We start from the raw sequence: 21182 nt of genomic DNA, 5'->3' as shown, positions 1-21182 counted from the left end.
TCATCTGCATGCTAACCAATAATCAGAGAGGCCGGCTGAGTAAGTGAAATGCTACAGCATATTGAAAACGAGCCAGACACGCACACATACAACCCTCACACACATTCTGCTGCTGTTCTGTCAGTGTGTTTTGTGGTCTTAATTTAGAAGGAAATTTAGAGGCCCTTGTGGGTTTTGTGTCTCACCTTAAGAGTAAGTATTTTCTTTTCTTCTCACCTTGTTCCAGCACTTTTATATTTGTCTGCAAAAAGCACTTGGGTGAAATAAGCTAAAAAGTAAACACAATAAGCTGGATATTCTGCCCCACACAGAAGAGCAATGCGGCTGTCAATATGGCTGCGGGTTTACAATTGTTGTGCTTGGCGACTGCTGTCTGTATCACACAAGTGTGAAAAGCAATAACACCACCAAAGTGCAACTGTTGGCGGTCAATATTTTCTCTCCCTGATAAACCCTCTGGGCAGGAGCGTTCCTTCGTCTAGCCAACACAAACACAGCTTTGCAGTTTCAATCTGTCACAGTGTGTGAGTATCGAGCCAGAAAGAAAAAAAAATAAAAATATAAACCCTTGTCTTTCCACTCTGCATTCTCAGTTTCACATAGGAATCATCCAAATATTAAGTTTAAGGATTGCATGACATAAAGTAGCACTCCTCATCAGTGTCAACGGAGTTAAAAACAACTCCCTGCTAAAAGCAAATTACTCTTCATGGCTGTTTGCTGTGACTTTGATTCAGTTTACCTTTTCTAATGTCACTTCTCTGCAGGAGACCGTTTCATGGAAAAGCAATCTGAAGCAGCCACTGTGAACTAGACACAAAAGTATAATCTAGCGCAAAGCACATTTCTCAAACGCAGAAAACAAAAACAGAGAGAAAAAGATTACCTTGTAAAAGTCAGATGTGTTTGTGGGAGAAAGTCTGCAGATTGACCTGGACGGGATACATGAACACGTCTGCCTCGGCTGAATCTGCCAAAGACAAAGACCAAACATGCTGAGGTTATTCCACATCTGCGAGCCTTTTCACTGATGATCACACACTCATTTACGCCATGTAACCGCATGCACACATCAATGTATCGAACTGTGAGTGATCCACGCTGCTCATATTGATGCAAGAGTGCGTGAGAATTTAACATGAGATTTACAAAGTTGCACATAAACAGTGCTGAATTATAGCCGCCACACTCGTACACAGGGTTGGGGAGTACTATTGAACTACTCAATTAGTATTGCAGAGTATTAAACAGCTGAAATATTGCACAAATTACTGTATTGTTTGATCAATATTATCAATGTAACAATCAATTGTCTGTCAATGTAAACATAAGCCTGTTATCCTTAACACGGCTCTGAAAATACATACTGGACTCACTGCCTGCCAGACATTAACATATTGCTCAATTTCACTATTATAAAGATCCACTTCTACAAGATTATTGATTTCTTACAATTCATAAACAGAACCATGAACATTTGGCATTAACTTAAACTCTAATTAATGTGAAACAGGCAAATTAAAACAGTTATGCTGGCCTGGACTAGAAATTTTAAAGGACACTACAGCTTTCTGGTGGCATATTATGGTCATCTTATGATAAATTACAGTAAATATATTACAAATTTCTCCTTTAAAGGGACAGTTCACCCTAAAATAAAGATATTTTTTCTCTGTCCTGTAGTGCTATTGATCTATCTAAATAGTTTTGGTAGGAGTTGCTGAATTTTGGAGATATCAGTTGTCAGCGAGATGTCACCTTGTCTCCAGTATAATGGAACTAAATGGCACTTAGCTTCTGGTGTCATAAGTGTCAAAAAAAAAAAAAAAAAGGAAAATTCAACATCAGTATCTCTTTTCAGAAATCATGACCCGGTTGCTACAAATAATACACAGAGCTGAGCAGTTTCATGTAGGAACTACTTTCTTTCTGCAGTAGAATCTACCGGAACTACTTTCTTTCTACTGGAAAGAAAATAGTTCCTACATGAAACTGCTCACAAGAAGGTCTGTGGATTATCTTGAGTAACCTGGTAACACTGTTGAAAAGAGATACCACACCACCACAAGCCAAGTGCTGTTTAGTTCCATTATATTGGAAAGAAGGCGTCTCCAAAACTCTGCAATTGCCACCAAAACTATCTAGATGAATAAATACCACTACAGCTAGGAGTGGTACAAAGTGACACAGACAGCAGCACAGACAAATGGGTTTAGCAAGACAAATTTGAAGCATTCCAAAAGTTATAGATTATAGATATTATTTCAAACATTTTCAAGGAAAACAAAATGAGCTTAACAGCAAGTGTTCAGCAGCAATAAATAATGTCCAAAAAAAAAGCAGGAAGAAGTGAATAATGAAAGTCCTACCCCCTTTTTCATATTCCATCGACAACTATGCTTGAGTATTTCTGCTTTTTGCCCCAGTTTTCACCAAAAACAACTCAAACAAACACAAACATTCATAACAAAGCAGGGCAAATGAGCAGTAAGTAAAGTTTAAAAAAAAGTATTTCAAAAATGCTAATAATTTGAGTAATCAAATGGAATATGTAACAAATTACATTTCGGGGTATGTATTCAGTAATCTGTGGTGGACTACATTTTAAAATACTGCTCACACACACCTACAGATATGCACATTCACACAAACGCACAATCAACAAGCCTCCAATTCCCACAGCAGCTGTAGACTCGGCAGACGCTGCTACCCAGTGGCTTACTTTTGAAGATGAATCTCCAGAGCCCCCTAAGGAAAACAGCAGTTTGCCAGGGATGTCCAGGAACGTTAACTGTCGCCGTCTCTCTCCGCGCTCAAACACTGACGGCTGTGATGGGAAGGTGCGGCGCTCCCACACAGAGGCAGGGTAATTGGCTAGAGATGATGGGCCATAAACATACATCACAGGGGCGGCGAAGCGCCAAGCAGACAGCTAACTAAGGCTCTCATTCTCATACTGCGTGGCTCTTGTTTGTCGTCCACACACGCATGCGGCCACCTACACACACACTGCTCATTGTCTTCACTTCTCTGGATATTCACGCTCTTTGAACACATGGGCTGGCCGACCATTATTACAATAGAGATGGAGAAAAACCCTGGCACTCCTTTCATTCGATCTGTCACCATAAAACCACAACGGCACACGCTGTACCGTATATTCTGCATGGACCTTTTCACTATTTCCTTGGCATCATGACCGTAACCCAGAGGATGCTCTCTCCCGCCATTATCATCCACTGATATATAATAGGCACTAGCCATTTAAAATGCATCATCACCATAACAGATAGGATGCCCTCTCCCTCACCATTACTACCACCACACAGTGGTGGATAATAGGCTATCCGTTCCTGCAGTGCTATCGCCACAGTGCAGACTTTCCTTCCATTACCATAACACTTCTGTCATAATAAGCACGGAGAGCCTTCCAGTCATGACCACAGCTCTCAGAGAGGAGGTCAGTCGTGTCAGACTGTTTGCTCACACGCTGGTAATTGGGAGAAATAAGGCTGGGCGAGGAAATAGCACTGGAGCTACCCTTTCTTTTCAGTGGGTTGCTGTGCGTGGCAGCATTTTTGCTATGATCCAGCGGTGCTGCTGAGCCATTTGACGTGTTTATAAAAGCAAGGAAATAATAAGATATGTGGGGAAATGGTGCTAGTTAATTCGTCCCCCTGGAATTATAAGGTTCTGTCTGATGTATTTGTCAAAATTGAGTTGTTCACATTTTCCTATTTTCTGACAACCTGACAAGTGTTTTTGTTTTTATAAGTTTTGTGCATTTTGGAATTTTTAGTTAGAAAAAAAAAAAAGGTTCTATCTGCCAAGTCAAGTTTTTTTTCCCCAAGACTTTTCCGCCTAGTCCCCCCCAACTGTGCTCTGATTGGCTACTAGTAGTACAGAGCTGAGATTGAGCTGTGATTAGCCAGAAGGGCTATTTTAACCACAAACCATAACATTTTAGTAAACCTAACCAAGTAGTTTTCTTGACCAAATCTAACTTTACATTTTTCTTGCTTAAACCTACCCAAGTCTTTGTGCCTAAGTCTAAACAAACGGTAAAAGTGACATTTGCCTTTATACAGAACACAAAGACCAGTTTCCTGGTTGAAAGTCCTGTTTTTAATCCATTCATCTCCAACATCCACCAAGTGTCAGTCTACATTCGTGCTCGCAGCCAGTCAGAGCACAGTAAGAGTAGCCAATCCCATTGACGCAGAGTGGAAATTAGCATCACGATCACAGTAATATTATGTTAACAAATGGACCCATTTAACCTCATATGCTCAGACCTTAAACCAGATATTTCTTCTGATCTGTGGAAACAAAGTGATAGCTGAAAATTAAACAACTCAATCTATTACTCAGGCCTGAACACTTCACACTAACCAACTCCAGCAACATGAAAGGTTTAAGACTCAAACTCGAAATTCAGTTTCAAAGTACAATTTCATATGTGAATGACTGCACACAACACAAAGAACCTTTAAATTAACAGTTTTAAGGAGCTCAATTCATTTTGGCCTGACATCTTACTTAATTTATTATTTTCTTATGGCACTAGCTTGATGAGCAGGAACAACCAATCTTTACTTCAAAAAGTTTTTTAATTTAGCACTTTCATATGCAGTTTAGCAAGGGTGCTGCTGAAATAAATCTTTAAGACTGGCTGACGTGATGTGCATTGCTTTAGGAAATATGAATTATTATACAGTCTCTAGTGGTGCATGTTGAATCACAATACTTGCAGAATCACAATACACATCGAATCAGCACCCAGGTATTGTTAAAGTATCATATCAGGAGTTAAGTGTATCATCTCTGGCATAAAAAAAAAACTCAAAAAAGGTTAATAAAAAGCATTAAATTAAATTTTCTCATACATGTAGACACTTTGTTACAACACTAAATTTATGGTTTACAGCAGATTGTGAATAAACAGTTTTTGCTCCTTGGAAATCGTTGCTTTTTCATGTTTTGCAAGATAAAATGTTATAATTCAAGCAGAAAATGAATTCTTGAGATTAGAAGGGTCTATCTGCATTTTACCTGTCCCCAAAAATGTGTTTGATAGGATTTTGTTATTTGGCATTAAGAATACTTTTAGGGTGTATCAGTTTTGTTATATGGAATGCAAAAACTTTGAAGCTCAATATCTCAAAAGCCCTAAAAACAAACATAGAATCTTATCATTTCAAATGGAAGAACTGCAGCTGTTTGCACCATTTCATGATGCTCTATCATCAGGGATATTTCCTCAGATACAGTGTGTCCTATTCTGCATTCTCTAATACCGTGACATGCGATGAGGATTTCATCAATAAAATCCACTTCATTCATCTAATCCTCTTTCTTTTTCTGGGTTTTCCAGATTTAGTTTGACAGGTCTTGCATGACCACTTTTTTTCTCCCAGAGACAAGCGCCAACCTAAAGACCCCTTCACTCTCTCCACAGACTGGAACTTCAAGGGGAAGAGTAAAAGCGATGGCAGGGAGAGGGAGGGACAAGGGGGGGGGTCCAGGCAATGCGCTCATTATTCAGGAAGACACTCGAGGCCACAGGAAATAGCACACGTTCATTTTTCTTGTCAAACTCCGGCTGGCTTAATGGCGTGTTCACAGCAAGTGGTGAGACAAAGGGATGGCGTGGCCGGGGCCGAGACGTGGAAGGAGTGCCGATCAAGATGGAGGCCGTCATCAAAGCAGCAGCTACCCTACATTCCTCTCAAAAGTAGACCACCTGAGCTGCAAAAGCTGCTGAATGTGTTACAGCCATGGCAAATAAATATGTCTCATCTTTCAGAAAGCAAGTATAGTAGTGCTGGCTTTCAAAGGGGAAAATGAAATATGGTCTCAATTATACTCTAACTGTAGAGAGGCGCAGATGTTCCTATTGTTCCTCCCATTCCACATCCTCCTAAACCTTCCCTCATTATTGCCTTCATTACCGGTGCCATCGATATGGCAGGCACCGCCAGAAAACCTGGATGTATCCACAACTCATCATCCAAACACCAATTAATCATCCGCCCAGCAATTACACACCTTCCACCATACCCTCCATTGATTTCAAACACAGTGACGCTCTTTCTTTTTCATTTGTAGACCAGAAGCTCCTGTGACTGAGGCTGTAGCGAGCAGCAGGCCATGCAAAGCAATCTTCTCTTGCTCTATATATCCACTGGACTGGAACTGTGTTTTGATCAGAGAGATGATGGGGCAGGTGTTTTGGTACAGCTTCATGTCAGCGAGAAGCCTCATTCCGCTGCATTCCAATCTCCAGGCATGGCAGCGGGCTGTGGTGTCAGACAGCCTCTTTTGTTCGACTCCTAATTGGGGTAATTTATTGTCCTAACAGGCAGAGCAGCTGTGGCTTTACAGCATAGCACCAATTAAATCCAGATGCTAGAATGAAAAGATGGGGCTGAACGTGACTTGGGGGACCAATCACTAATATTAACTCAGATCTCTGCGAGATGAATATGACAAGCTGTGATGAGAAATTCTTCTCAATGTATTGCTATCCCACTGATATTGAAAATATGCAATTTTGATGAGGATTCATGAAAACAGTCACAGCCAGATCGAACGCAGACGTTATGCATAATTTCTGATAATAGATGCAATTATCTGCCAGATTAAACATTGAAACAAAAATCTGTGAGGACAATTGACAGCCTGGTGCTAGAACTACGACTGCAGTGCAATCCACAATTAAACTACTGGACTCTTAAAAGTTGGGACATTGTGTAAAACTTAAATTGAAACAGAATGCAATTATTTGCATTATTATTTTTGACTTATCTTCAACTGAATATAGTACAAAGACACTATATTTAATGTTTAAACTAATACACTTGATTTTTGTAAATATACACCCCTGAATTTGATGCCTATAACATGTTCCAAAAAAGTTGGGGACAGGTGCAACAGAAGACTGGGAAAGTTGCAGAATGCTCATAAAACACCAGTTTGGAACATTCAACAGGTGAACTGGTTAACTGGTAACCGGTGAGAGTATCATGACTGTACCAAAGGGGCATCCTTGAAAGGCTCAGTCATTTACAAATATGGATGGGGTGAGGTTCACCACGTTGGGAAAAACTGTTGGGGCAAATAGTCCAACAGTTTGAGAAAAATCTTTCTCAACACAAAACTGCAGGAATTTAGGGATTTCACCATCTACTATCCATAATACGTCTTTCTCAGAGATGTGCTTCAGAAAGACGATGTCAAGAATCACTCTACACGTGTTACAACAGGGTGGCTTCGTGATAAAAGAGTTTAAGGTACAAAACTGACCTGCCTGCAGTCCAGACAGGTTTCCCATTGAAAATGTGTGGCAAGAATGAGAGATAATTTTGCACTTTCAAAGCTTCATGGGTGTTGTTAAAGAAAAGGTGATGTATCACAGTGGTAAACATACCTCTGTACCAGCTTCAACTCAAATTCAGCATCAAATTATCAGTATCAGTTTGAACATTAAATATCTTGTCTTTTTACTGATTTCATTTGAATATAAGTCTAAAGGACTTTACAAATCATTGCATTCAGTTTGTCATGTTTTACACAGTGCCCTAACCTTTTTGGAAATTTAGTTATTAAAGAAGTTTTTCCTGCACAAAATGGCTCTGACAGAGGATCAGGTGAATGTGAGCGGACGATCTGGGGAATATGGAGAGCAACCGAAAGAAATCAGGTCGCTGTGAAGATTTCTCCAGGGCAGGGCTAACCCCGCCATACTGTGCTTGGCCCGCCTGCCTCTTCAGTCCGGGCTCTTTAGACGAAGAGCCCCGGGGACAGACACAAATGTGAGTAACACAGAGGATGGAGGCAGCACGAGGTCACCACCTCGGAGCTGCAGCTCACAGAGAAACCATAGATACACAGTGACTCCTTTTGGCTTAAAATTCAAAGGGAAGAGAGAGGGAGTAATGAGACACTCCTGGCGAGGTTATCCTTATTTTTTTTTTTGTTCATTTGTCTTCTCTGTGGAGTTTTAATGAAGTGTTTGTCTGCTCTGTCACTATTTAATGGAAGGTGTTTGTTGATGTAATGTGCACAGTCCACAACAACTTGAACATCTTGATGACTTATATATTGTTATTTTTTTCTCATACCACGACGTGCTGCTCTCAATCTACTGTGTCTATTTCATTTTAATTCAGTAAGTGCTGTTAATGTGTAGAAACCCAGAGGGTAGCAGGGAATACTAAAGAGTACAGGTGACACAGTTGCTGCTGCTTTAAGACAGAAGTGAGCAGAATACACAACTGAAAATCTGCACAAGCATGAAAACTCACCAAGTTACTTGTAAGTAACAAGTATTTACGTGAGTGATAGAATAAAACTGCATCTGCTTTTGTACTTGCTATTGTAGTTAAGTGTTCTAAAAAAATGTTGTTAACGGTTTAGATTCACAGCTTATACTCCTCAGTTTGGCAGGTGACGAGATTGAAAATTAAGCATGAATCAATTTTGTAGCCAAGTTAAGAAAGTGATAATTCTCAATTTTCTGCATGTATGAAGAAAAGCCGTTTGAACTACAGCTTGCTACAATGAATTAAGTTGAAATCTTTTCATTGAAATTAAAAAAAAAATATATTTTTAACATTAATCTAATCAAAAAAATGTGCAATGATGTCAGTCAGTGTTTCCTGAAACCAGATGACATCCTCAGATGTCTTATTTTGTCCACAACCCATAGATATTCAGTTTACTGTCATAATGATTTACAGAAACCAGAAAACATTCATATTAAAAAGATGGCAACTTTGACCTTTTTTTTTCATTAAAATATTACTCAAAATTGATTAATCAATTATCAAAATTACTGATTAATAATTGATGAATCATTGCAGCAATATCAAACTATGTACTATGTTATTTCAAAACATAAAAATGTTTAGCTCGCCACAAGGAAGCTAAAATATTTTGGTAAGAAACACATATGTTAAAGTATAAGTTGTTCCTGTTGACTTTTTCCTGTCCTGTCCTAGTCCTGTGATGAATAGTAAAATTTACTCTCAAAGTGCAGGAATCCCAAAGGACCGTGTCCTGTGGCATTCACTAAAAAAAACATCAGCCTCTATACAGATAATGATGCCTCTGTGCACCTCTGTGATGCATGTTAGGAGATCAATGTAAGTAACGGATCAACAACACCTCTAAATACGACCTTAAATCAAAAAAGTTAATTTTCCCAATTCACCCTCAAATGCCCGTCTCTGTTTCAAATGCAGGATTTGAACCTTCCAGTAATGGACCCTGGCTGCGATCAGTGAGCATTGTTATCATGTTGACAAGAGAAATACCCCTTGAGGGCAAAGTATCAACTCACGAGTCAGATTCCACAACACCTATTCAAGAGAATTAATTCTCTTACTACTTATATGATACATTACCTTGTGCTGGTCCCGTGACACAGAATCCTTATACAGTATATTAAGAAGGTAAAAAAAAAAAGACCATATGATGAGAGTTTGACAGAGCAGCAGTAGGATTGTATTCACACTTGGCACCGGTGAAGCACTCGACACCTTGTTTGAAGAATCCCGCCTCTTGAGATGAAAGATGGAGGGAGTTCATGGACATCACTGTAGCACCTTCCTCTATTAGAATTCACTCCTGGCACGGAACTCCTCCGAATCTCATTACTTTCCCCGTTGTACGACTGACTTCAAACCCCGAAGACAATATAAAATACCTGTTTGCTGTAGCCTTGACAACAGTGGCTCTGCTCTGTCTTCTTCACTGTAACCTCTCTGCCCCCCCTTTTGTTCTCTCAGAAGGAGTCGAACTCTGTTTGAGAGCAAGGAGCCGTAAGCGGCCCGACTGGATGGCAGGAAACCTTGGTGCTTTATGAGGATAAAGAGCTCTGACCCAATTAGCTGTCTTTGTTAAATAAAACTCCACTGGCCCTCATTTAAACCACCACATACCCCCCTCCACCACCACCCCCTCCTCTGCTTGTGTTTTTACAGTACAAAGTGATTACAGATTTAATTAGCTGAAGACCTTGCTTCAGGGAGTCTCCTAAATCCATATTGATATTTCTGCAGAGTTTGGAGATAGAGGCCTCAGCTTCATGATGATGACTTACAAGGGAGGCTGAAGAAAAATATAATGAAAAGATGATTTGCAACTTTTGCCTGCTCCTGTTTTATTTTTTTTTTCCCCTGAGGCTAATCATTCTGTTGCAGGATGATGCTGAGAATTATGCAGAGAGCAAGAAGCTGATCAATGCCGTCTCACTGCTAGAGCCTTGGATGTAAACAGGCCTGCTGTCAAGATAGCAGCTTTTCTGGTTTTGACGTGCGAGGATGTTCGACTACTAAGCTGCTGAAATTTATTAACTGTCTGCACAACTTAAATCCACATCTTTTTTTAAACTGGACTACATGATAAGAATAGAATTGAAGTGACATTGTCTGACCACACCCTTCCTCCGCACAAACAGTACAGACAGCTAAAGCCCCTTTTACACTGGACAAAAAAACCCGCTGCTAACATCTGCTAATACCTGGGTTTTGACTTTGCTGGGAAATGGTATAATTATTTCTTCACAATAAAAGTTCCCAGATTATTTTCTTATCTAAAATCTTTTATTATGAGGCAGCAAAATAAGGATTTGCCAATTATTTGACATTTTATAGACAATTATAGATTATTGTGAAACTAACTGGCAGATTGATCAAAAATGAAAATAACTAGCTACAGTCCTATAATAGATCAGATGCAGCCACAGGAAACAAAGCATTTTCAGTAAGAAGTCTGTTCTGTTATTGTGTTATTATGTTACTGTTATTATTGTGACGTTCTCTTAACATTACATCCAGCTGGGTACATTAGGTCCAGCTGAGTTCTCTGAGGGATGCCCAGCGCCATACTGGGAAATATACAAAGTCACGTTTAGCACCCAAGGTTGAATTTTCCATTAATTTCAAATTTAGACTGAGTGTTCCCATTATAAGAGGACGGGAGGATCTTAAAGAGCGTAGTGTAAAGTGCCAGTTTTAGCATGAAAGCCTTCAACAGAATGGTAATGAAAGCTCAAATTAAAGCTTTTCAGCCAACATGTTCCACTGGATGTGCTGTTTTTTTTTTTAGCTTTTCTTTTTTTAAAACCCCATTCTCTTAGGTATGAAAGCATGCTGTGGGTTTCTTTTCATCATGACTGTACTGAGCATACAGTACGCTGCTGAAGTGCAGACTGGGGGAGCTGTGAGGTAACATGCTGGAGCCAGAAAGGAAATGAAAATGAGGGTGTGTGGAGTATGGAGGTGTCAGAGTGGCTCGTCAAACTCCGTGCACGTACCATGAATATTTCACTACTGACACACAGCAGCTTCTCGGCTGCACCCCTGGAGACAGACAAAGAAAAAAATAAATAGATTCTGTAGATGGATGGATGGATAGATGGATAGATAGATAGATAGATAGATAGATAGATAGATAGATAGATAGATAGATAGATAGATAGATAGATAGATAGATAGATAGAACACACACCCACCTACCCCCCACCCCCTCACCCCACATGGATACTTGTCTTAGGCTTCATCCAGCAGCCCTAAATTTCACAAGGCAGGGCTGACAGGAGGAGCTCTCCACACCTGACAGCGCTGCCTTCCAGCACCAACATGGGCCGTCTCACAGCTCACCCACATCACACCAGCAGGTAACGCCCAGGACAGGCTGATACACTGCTTTCAAACAGGCAACACACCCACTCGTGTGAATTATGTGCGCCCCATATGTGTGCACCTGAAGAAAACGTGATTCAAGGAATATGGAAAGTAATATTTTGTGTAAGAGTATGACGTTGGCTATGCAAACACCAAACCTGGAATTTCATTATTTTAGAGGCAAAGTCACTAATGCAAAATGCCAAGGCATCAAGGCCATCAAATAAAAGTCCATGGAAATATTGAACTTAACTTAAGGGTTAACAATGATTTAATTTATTAATTTATTCGTTCATTTATTCGTTCATTATTTTGATATACTAACTTGTGACTTTGAGAAAATGTCTTTTTTTTTTTTTTTTATCATAATGGTGGAAATGGGCTTAGCGCCTGGACGACGCCACAATAAAATGTGGAGATGAGCATATGTTACAGCATGTATAAACATATCTAGCTGTTTGTCACTGTGAACAGAGACTCCAGTCTGCAGGGTAAACCACAAAATTGTAGGATATTAGGCGCTGGGATCAAAGAAAGTTTATATCATGTTAGAAATTTCCTGCCCTGGCTAACACTCTTACAATGACAACATGCTGATGATTAGCAGGTACAATGTTTGTTCCTCACCTTAGTTTATCATGCTAGAACTGATAGAAACAGTTTTTCAGGTACTTCGTCATAAAACAAAATATTGGAAACAAAATATTGGATGATGGCAGTGGATGGAAGGTTAAGAGATCACCAAAGTTATTACAGTTCATTCAGATGAACATGAATGTCTGAACCAAATTTCTATCCAACAGTTGTTGAGAAACGCCACTCAGAAACAAATAAGATAGAATTGACAAAATAATCCTTCACACTCAGACATTTATGGTCAGGTTAAATTATGCATTGCATTCCATTCTTGGAGTGAAGAAGTCACTGACAATGTGCTTTCAGGTCCATGTACTTACCCATAGATAAGCTAAAAGTGATCTGTATGAAGACCTGTAAGAGTACCTGTCAACTTTAATGGATGCATTAATAATAAAATCATCTGCCATCTTATCCCATCCTGTCCTGTCATCTGTTAATCCCACTTAATAAATAGCTAAAATGGCTCTTGGATCCTCGCGTTTGAATGTGCACACCAGCTAGAGGTTCTACAGTCCACATTATACATGCAGTCTTTTTTTTTCATAGCCTCTTTGAAGAATAGCCTCACCAAGTGATAAGATAACTGGCTATCCCAGCTAACTGGCTCTGAGAAGTTAATGTGGTCACCGTAAGAGTTATTTAAAATTCACACAGTCATACAGACAGGATGATGATACCGTTTTCGCTCCTTAAATGCTTTTAATTGCTGTTGCAGATGATGGCTATCATAGCAAGTCACAGAAATGCAGTGAAGAGATGAAATCCAACTGATGACCTATGACCCACCCCCCAGAGCAGTTGCCCTAAAGGAATTTCATAGACATTTATTTAAGATATTTCAGTCTGGACCTAAATGAAGGACTGACTGACCAACAGACGAACACTGCTATCCTTTGAGCCACACCACTAGTCGTCAACTATTCTTATATTTTTCTGCAACACATTTGACTGGGAAACACACAATGCGCACTGGTCCCAGCCACAACCTGCCTCTGCTCAGTGGACCCACTAACCACTGAGATAATCACACACCAGTAATCGGATAGCTCCACCTCTCCAGGGAGAAGCAATCACAAAGCCAATCCTGTCCCTATTCAAATTTTTATCATCTCAAGCGACAAAAAACAATTTTAAAGTCTTCCGTTTACTTCTTTGAACAGAATGCCTTGATTAAATTTTTCAAGCAAAGTCAACAAACGCTGAGCCAAAGAAATGCTTCTCTCTTTTGTGAATGTGACCCTCAAGGATCGCCACAGTACAACAGTTAATTTCCAGCCTCAGACAGAGCGCCTGGAATTCAATTTTCCCCTTGGGGAACTTTATTAATTTCATGTTAAAGATATATAATGGACTTCCTTTTATTTTCCAGAGGCTCTGTATGTCCTCCTCGCCTCCAACTGAACACTGTGCAGTCTACTGTCTGAGGCATGGGTTGCAATAAATAGATGGTACGTTTTGGCAGCTTGATGTTAAAAGCTATGTTATGATTTAAAGATTGCAATGTTGTACTGATCAATACGGCCACATGAGATGAGCTGAGGTTTACAGGGGCAGCAGAGGGAGGAAGAGGAGCACTAAAGCGGTAAATCTGACCAGAAGCACTTACTTCCACTGCGTATCCTATGAGCCATTATTGGTGGGTGTGCTCACACATCAAAGTGGCAGGGGTCTTCCAGGCTAAAAAGGAATAAGAAACAAAGGACCATTAAATCTCAGCGAGAGACCCTGCCTTGAGCAACACACACGTGAACACACTTAAACACTGCAGTGTAAGGACTGTGAGGAGAGTTTAGGGCCCAAAGAGAAAGACAGAGAGAGGAGGAGAGGGAGAGAAAGGGAGCACGACATTGATTTTCCCCCTCTGAAGTGCCAGTTCATCATTCTGTGAGACACACTCTATCGATCCCCCGCCTTTAGTTTGTTTGTAATTTTGGGGGCTCAAAACCGTTCACAAAGATAGATCCTCTTATATGCCACTTGCCTCCGAGATGAAGAATGGAGGGATCAAAGGATGCGTGGAGATGACCTCATTTTGCTAGGTGCTGTTCACTCAGTTGGTTTTTGTGGCCGTGTTTAAAAAAGGAGCTTTGGGTGGGCAGATGTGGAGGGAATCCACCCAACTGAGTCTATTTATTATCATACAAAGTGCCAGTCTTCCCATAAGTTAGCCTTTCTGTCAGGCCTGGAATTTCATCATTTTAGGGGTGAAGCCGCTTGGCCTCAGGTTCACAGAAATAATCTGAATTTAACTTACAGGTTGAGGATGATTTTATTTTAATCATTTTTGGGGGACTTTGTGAACCAGGGACACTGGAAGTCAGAGATCAGTCTATATAAGGATGTCACATTAAATAGTTTGCAAAATATAATTAGTTCGGATCTCAAAATAGGGTTCATATCTTAAAGTAATGAGAGTTTCTCATCATTTTGAATACAACTCAGATATTAAGTCATTATTTGGGGAAGGTTTGTGGTTATAATGGCTTATGGGATCTTTTTTTCATTACTTTAGTAGTAATGAGCTTCCATAAAGAGAGACAGCACATCCAGCAGCACACTGAAAAGGAGACAGTCGTAGATATTGCAGATCTAGCTGTTCGCAATTCTGTGGTTTATACTGCAGACTGGAGTCTCTGTTAACAGTGACAGACTAACATCAGGCTTCATGACCCAAAAAAGGTTATATCTTGTCAACACTTTTTTTTTCATATTTACACACTTCCTTTCTCAACCTCATCCTGAGCACTCTGTCCCTGCTGCGAGTCTGCATCACACTTAAATAGGCCAATTTTCCAGCATTTCATACCAGGCTCCAAATCTATCCCACAACTAGTTATGTGCACAGCATTTTATTTGATGTTGCTCAGTAAATCTCAATAAAGGATGCTGGTGTCTAAAAACCGCATTGATAGGAAAAAAGGCAAAGGACAAAACATTAAAAATCAGCTAGGATCCAGCATTGAGGGCTGGGCATCAAGGCCACTGTGGATGCAGGGTGCTAAAACTATGGTTTTAGCACTTTAAATCCATAACTGTAGAGGAGAGTGTCCCATCCCATGTCCTCTGACGTACAGTGAACACAGACTGGTTGGGTTAGTTGCCTTGACCATGCAGTGTTCAATTTACTAACATCACATTACATAGCTTCTGGACAGAGAAGTTCATCCTGCAAGCAATTTGCTCCTGCTGCCATTTGGCACTGGAAGCAATGTGCAAGTCGCCAAGTGCAGTTTTAACTCAAAACCTCTAATGCCCCTCAAAAAGCTCTTTACTGAATCGCTGCTTGTTACTTCTCATGGCTGAAAACTAGTACAAATTGCACTTTTCCATGCAAATAATCTTCCGTGTGGTGAAGCAATAGCTCAAAAATATACCATCATAAACGTAGCTTTTGTAAAGGAGGCAACAATGAATATTTAAGAAAAAACATCCTCTACGAAACAAGCTGAACTTTTAGTCAAAAAAAAGTTTTTTTGGTTTTATAATCTTTGGCCATCTCTGGTGAAAATATTAATTGTGTCGCACATTCAGAATCAGTATTCCTCATTGCACAGAAAAACTGTGCATACACATTTGCAGCAGGTATGGTGGGTCAAAACATACCGTTTGGGGGTGTGTGTCTATAATTTCCTGCCATTTTGGTCCCTCTGTTTATTCATGTTCCTTGACTTGCTAGTAATGATTTTAAGCAACACTACTGCATTCCCAGGTCTCAGGGATTAATATAAAAAGACAGATGAGCACAAAAATAAGAGCCGGATTGCTTTAAGTCTGACTTCTGCATTATAATTTAAGTGTGAACCTTCATAAATTGCCCCCTTGCAATTATAAGGTTCTATCTGGAAGCCAGCTAGTGTTAACTGGAAAACATGGTAGCTAACAAACAATGGAATCAAACTCCTCAACAAGCATGACAAACAGGCAGAAAGTGATCGGTCCTCTTGTATGCCTTCATAATGCTGATTGTGCTGTGTCACTGTACTTTCAGGTTTCTGCCTTATTTCATCTTCACTTTCAGCTGATAGGAGTTGTGCCAAGTTGCTGATGATAAAAAGCAATTCCTGAGTTCGCGACTTCATAATAAAAGTTTTTAAATAATAAAAGAACAGAAGTAAAACCATTCAGGCACTTGACTAAAGATGAATGTTTCATCACTAAATACACACTTTCAAGGGATGCAAACTCCGCTGGGCAAATCAAAATGAGTGAAGTCATGTGGATAACAAAGGAGCAAAAGAGGCAACAAGCCCTCATTACCTCTGCCGAAAAGGCGCGAAAACAGTGTGTTCACCAAGGTGTCATGTTTACATCACTGCCAATCAGAGCTGGAGATGATAAATACCTGTGAATGCTGCAGGGGCATTTGTCCAGGGAGTGAATGCCGATTATACCCTTTTCCACTGAAGTCAAAAGCCAGATGTTAGCAGGTGATAGTGTTTTGTTTTTTTTTTTGTCTAGTGTAAAAGGGACTTTGCAGATACAACCTTTTTGTCAAAACTGCATGACTTAAAAAAAAGACCCTGTCACATAATGTTAAGTAGTTGCAGAATGAGAATATGTGAAAAACTTTTTAATTTTAATTTTGTCAAAAACGTCAGATAGAACCTTATAATTTCAAGGGGACAAAATCACAAACAGGGCTTTGAGTTTTATTTAGTTATAGTTTACTTGAACAGCAGATTCTACATGTTTCAGTGGGATAATGCTTCTCTCCTGGAGCGAGCAGAGAGGGTTTTCACTGCCAACATTATGTTACTAGAGCATATTCATTGCAGCCCATTTTTCCACTGTGACCTCCATAGCTTCCAGGAAAATTCTCAACCTGAGAGACAACCACCCACATACGGCCTTACCTTAACATCTCATCTGCATTTTATCATAGCCCCGCTCCTTCTCATATTCAGAGCAATAGAAAGCTATCACCTCAAAATACCTTCAAAGATCCCAAGAGAAAACATGAAGGTCATCATATTGCAGAACACAACAGAGCGACTCCAGGAAAACATTCTTTAACCAGGGTTATTCAATGTTGTTCAGCGAATAGCACAAAACAAACAAACAAACAGAAACACCCACTCACATGCACAAAAAAAGACAAAATGTCTAAAGTGTTCCAAGGCACACTGATTCTCACATCACAATATTCTGTATTACTCAGATTCAAAATTGAGTCAAGTTTCACTAATAATTTCTAATCATGTTTCCTGCCCTTACCCACATTTTTCAGGTTGAAATTATTCATGAGAAAAATATAATACATCAACTAGGCCAACTTAATGGTGAGACTGATGAGAGCATTTTATTTTTTTTGTTTTCAATGATTGGCAAACTTCTTTTCTTTATAGAATCAATCCTTCATGTACATTTCACATCAGCCTAAAAAAAATAATGTACTTCCATGTTACACCACAATCAGTCGATTCAATAATATAGAACCTCATCAGCTGAAATCCATAACTTGCTTGAAGAAAATCCATCACGGTGTTCTTGAGATGTTGCATTAACAAGAATGGGACAGATGTACATATGTACATACATGCATAAGTACATACAACCCAAAAACATAACACCTCTAGCCACGGCTGTTGCTGACACAGAGGCATAAAAACTCAGGTTTTTTTTATTGAATAAATCAGCACCGAAACAAGCAGTTTTAAGCCCTTCATGGCAATTGACTACCATTGAACATTTACAACCTCAAACCAAAAACGGCAGCAGCTGATTTCATCCTGATCCGCACACATTCATGAGAGCTGACTAATCAATCGTGGTGCGTAGTGATTGGTTGCAATATAAGCCTGCAAATTTTGGGGATTTAGTGACACATGTTTGAGAGCTACAGTTTAAACAGAGGAAAGCAAACCCATCTGGTGGTTTCTACTGTGCAGTATTTCCATTCGGGATTTGTTATCTATATGCATGCATGTAAGTTTAAAGTCAATATATGCCCACAAACTATAAGTTGCGCTTGTGTTCAGGCGGATGTTTGTACCAAATTTGAAGATATTCCCTCCAAGCCTTCCTGAGATCACATTCACAAGAATGGAACAGACATAAGCTCATCTTGATCTTGATCTTTGACCACCAAAGTTTATCCTTGAGACCAACTGGTCGTTTCTGCCAAGAAAATCCATCAAGACCACCATGAGATATTGCATTCACAAGAATTGGATGGACATGAGGTCACATGACCTTGTTTTTTGACCTCTGACCACCAAAATATCTGTCCACGCCTGTTGCTGGCACAGAGGCCTAAAAAAAAGCAATTTCTTTTCAGAGAGAAATTATCATTTTCCTAATCAGCAGTTTTGAGTCCTCCGTGGTGATTGACTATCACTTAATATTTACAACCTCTAACCAAACACGACAGCAGCTGATTTCATCCTAATCTGCACACATTCAAGATGGGTGACTAATCAATCATGGTGCGTAGTGATTGGTTGCAACATAAGCCTGCAGATTTTGGGGATTTAGTGGCACATGTTTGAGAGCTACAGTTTAAACAGAAGAAAACAAACCCATCTGGTGGTTTTTACTGCACAATATTTCCAAGTGTTCAGGGTTTGTTATCTAGATGCTGCATGTAAGTTAAGAGTCAACATACGCTGCAGTGTTAAAGCTGTTGTCTTTTTTGTCAATACAGAAGCTTCCAAGAGGGAAAAATTCCTTGCAAAGGGGTTCATCAGAACATTAAAATAATAAACCCATAAAAGGATTATCTGTCAAATGCGGAGGATAAGTGCCAACTGTACAGAGCCCTGAGATGCCATGTGGATATTGAAGCGAATGGTTCTGACAGTTTCACTGTAATGAACCTCCATCCTTACAGTTAGCCGCAGTGAAATGACTGACAGCCTCGGCACTCTGGGTGGAGGTCATCCATGGCAACTCAGCACCGCATCCTCCAGATGCTCTTGCCATATTTGCTGCCTACAGGCAGTCTATCTGGGGTACTTCTTCATTTCCTTACTCCCCAGGTTTTTAAAATGTCATTTATGTCTAATGGCCGTGCTCATTAGCTGCATCTGAAAAACACACTCTGGTCATTACCAGCTACATTTGCAGTCAGGCTTCATGCCGAATTCTCTTGTTTGAGTCATCCGTCACAGCCCCGTTCCTTGGCAGTTGGCACCACAAATGACGCAAAACGCAAATCTTCTAATTATCTGCAACTGTCTTTATCTGCTTACATTGCTAGTGAATGTATTTTGACAAGGCTGCTTTATCAGTGTTGCGAGAAACCCAATCTGAAACAACATCCATCATGTTGAGGCTGCCAAGGCCACATGGGGGACTACACAGGCAGCAGCGCGCTAAGAATTGCACTTTACCTTGGTGCGATCCCCTTGTGTATGGGCAAAGTGGGAAAAGTGGGGGTTGTGCATGACTGGGACTGCGATGGAGACAATAGCACTCTATTCTCTTTCATTATTTACTTGTACCACCGTCAGATGTGGACAAATGTTTCAAGGAGACTTTGGTGTGCTGGAGGAAAATGTCTACAGAAACCCCTTCAGTATCAAGAGGATCAAAAGTTCACTCAAGGATCAAGAGATCCACTTCTGGCAGTGTCCAGTCCATTTGAAACACAAGCACAGCAAGCTATTTCTACCCTCATACTGCAAAATAAATAACTGCTTTGGAATCACAGCGCCACACTTTTAGATACTGCATATTTCTTTAGAGGAGCAGCACTGTGTGGGTGTGCAACAGCCTGTCTAAGTAAGAAATAGAGAAAGAGTGCAAGGGGGGGTTGGCTATCCTTTGTCAACTGCTCAGTGCCATTTAATGGCCTGTAAACCCCTTTGCTGGAGAAAGAACAGGCAATTAGCATACTGAGTGGATTACAAGATTGCTCTGACTCCTGGATTAATGTGTGCACTTAATCTTCTCTTTGCTAAGCGATTCTTGGATATACAGCTATTCAAGGGGAACAAATTTCCCCACCTTCCAAAACACAACATGAAAAGGGGGTTTCTTCTTTGACGCCATCAAAATTGAAGCACAGTTACGGTTTGCTGAATTGTCCAAGGTCAACGTATGTTTTTAAGAAACTCTTGTCAATTTTGACAACTCATTTCTCAAACTTGCAAGCTCACAGCCTAACAAGCATGTCTACAGTGTGTACCAACATTAATGAACAAGAAGGGAGATGCTCTGAGCCTCAACAGGACATGTTTGTACCATAATGAGCCACTCTTGTGCTTACAGTTTGCCCTGATGTCACATCAGAGGAGAACCTAAGCAGTGATTTAGACTGAAAACAACCGCACATTAAAACAATACAGGTGGCCACGTTGTCAGAGGTGTGATGTTTAAAGTAGCAGTTAGACAATAAAATACGATCCATGAAGTCCATTTGGAGTAACAGATTAATGCACTTAAGGGCTTATCAGGCACCAAAATGCTGCACAATGGTTTGGATCACAGCTGCAGGTGGCACCTGCTTTATCTTTCATACATCAGACCAGTAATACATCATCAAGCCCCAGTCAGGAGGGTGCGCCTCCTTTTTGAGGAAAGATCACTGTTTCACATAATGAGAGTAGCTGAAAAATGCAGAAAAGCTGTTGTGTAGCAGGTGGTAAAACAAATAAACACAGAACCATCACAATACAAAAAATGTATGAGGCTCTAAATAACAACTGTCATTTAATTTATGCTGAAAAGAAGAAAAAAAAAAATAGAAACAACCTTATTAATAACCAGTATTTTCATACTAAGATTTGAGGCACACAAGATGAATATTCACTCTCCATGTTGTAAACAGCTGTATGACACTGGTTACTTGAGATGGATAGTTAATATTAGCTTGACTGGCAGGCTGCTCGTCTCTCCAGCTTAGATCAAATT

The 21182-nt window shown here is 40.0% G+C and overlaps 1 protein-coding gene across 1 annotated transcript in view; it reads right to left on the bottom strand.

Moving 5' to 3' along the window:
* The window catches only part of mgat4c (mgat4 family member C), a 148211-nt gene that overhangs the window by 66857 nt on the left and 60172 nt on the right, over positions 1-21182 (bottom strand). The window contains exons 3-4 of the mRNA XM_084734277.1: positions 13936-14006; positions 887-970 (exon numbers count right to left, since the gene is read on the bottom strand). The gene's annotated coding sequence lies outside the window, so the exon portion shown is untranslated. The remainder of the gene's footprint in view (positions 1-886; positions 971-13935; positions 14007-21182) is intronic.

The sequence above is a fragment of the Lutjanus erythropterus genome, chromosome 13 (assembly GCF_056507025.1).
Source record: "Lutjanus erythropterus isolate fLutEry1 chromosome 13, fLutEry1.hap2, whole genome shotgun sequence".
NCBI classification, from domain to species: Eukaryota; Metazoa; Chordata; class Actinopteri; order Lutjaniformes; family Lutjanidae; genus Lutjanus; species Lutjanus erythropterus.
Note: the sequence above shows the minus strand (reverse complement) of the source record. Positions and strands in the feature narration are given on the sequence as shown.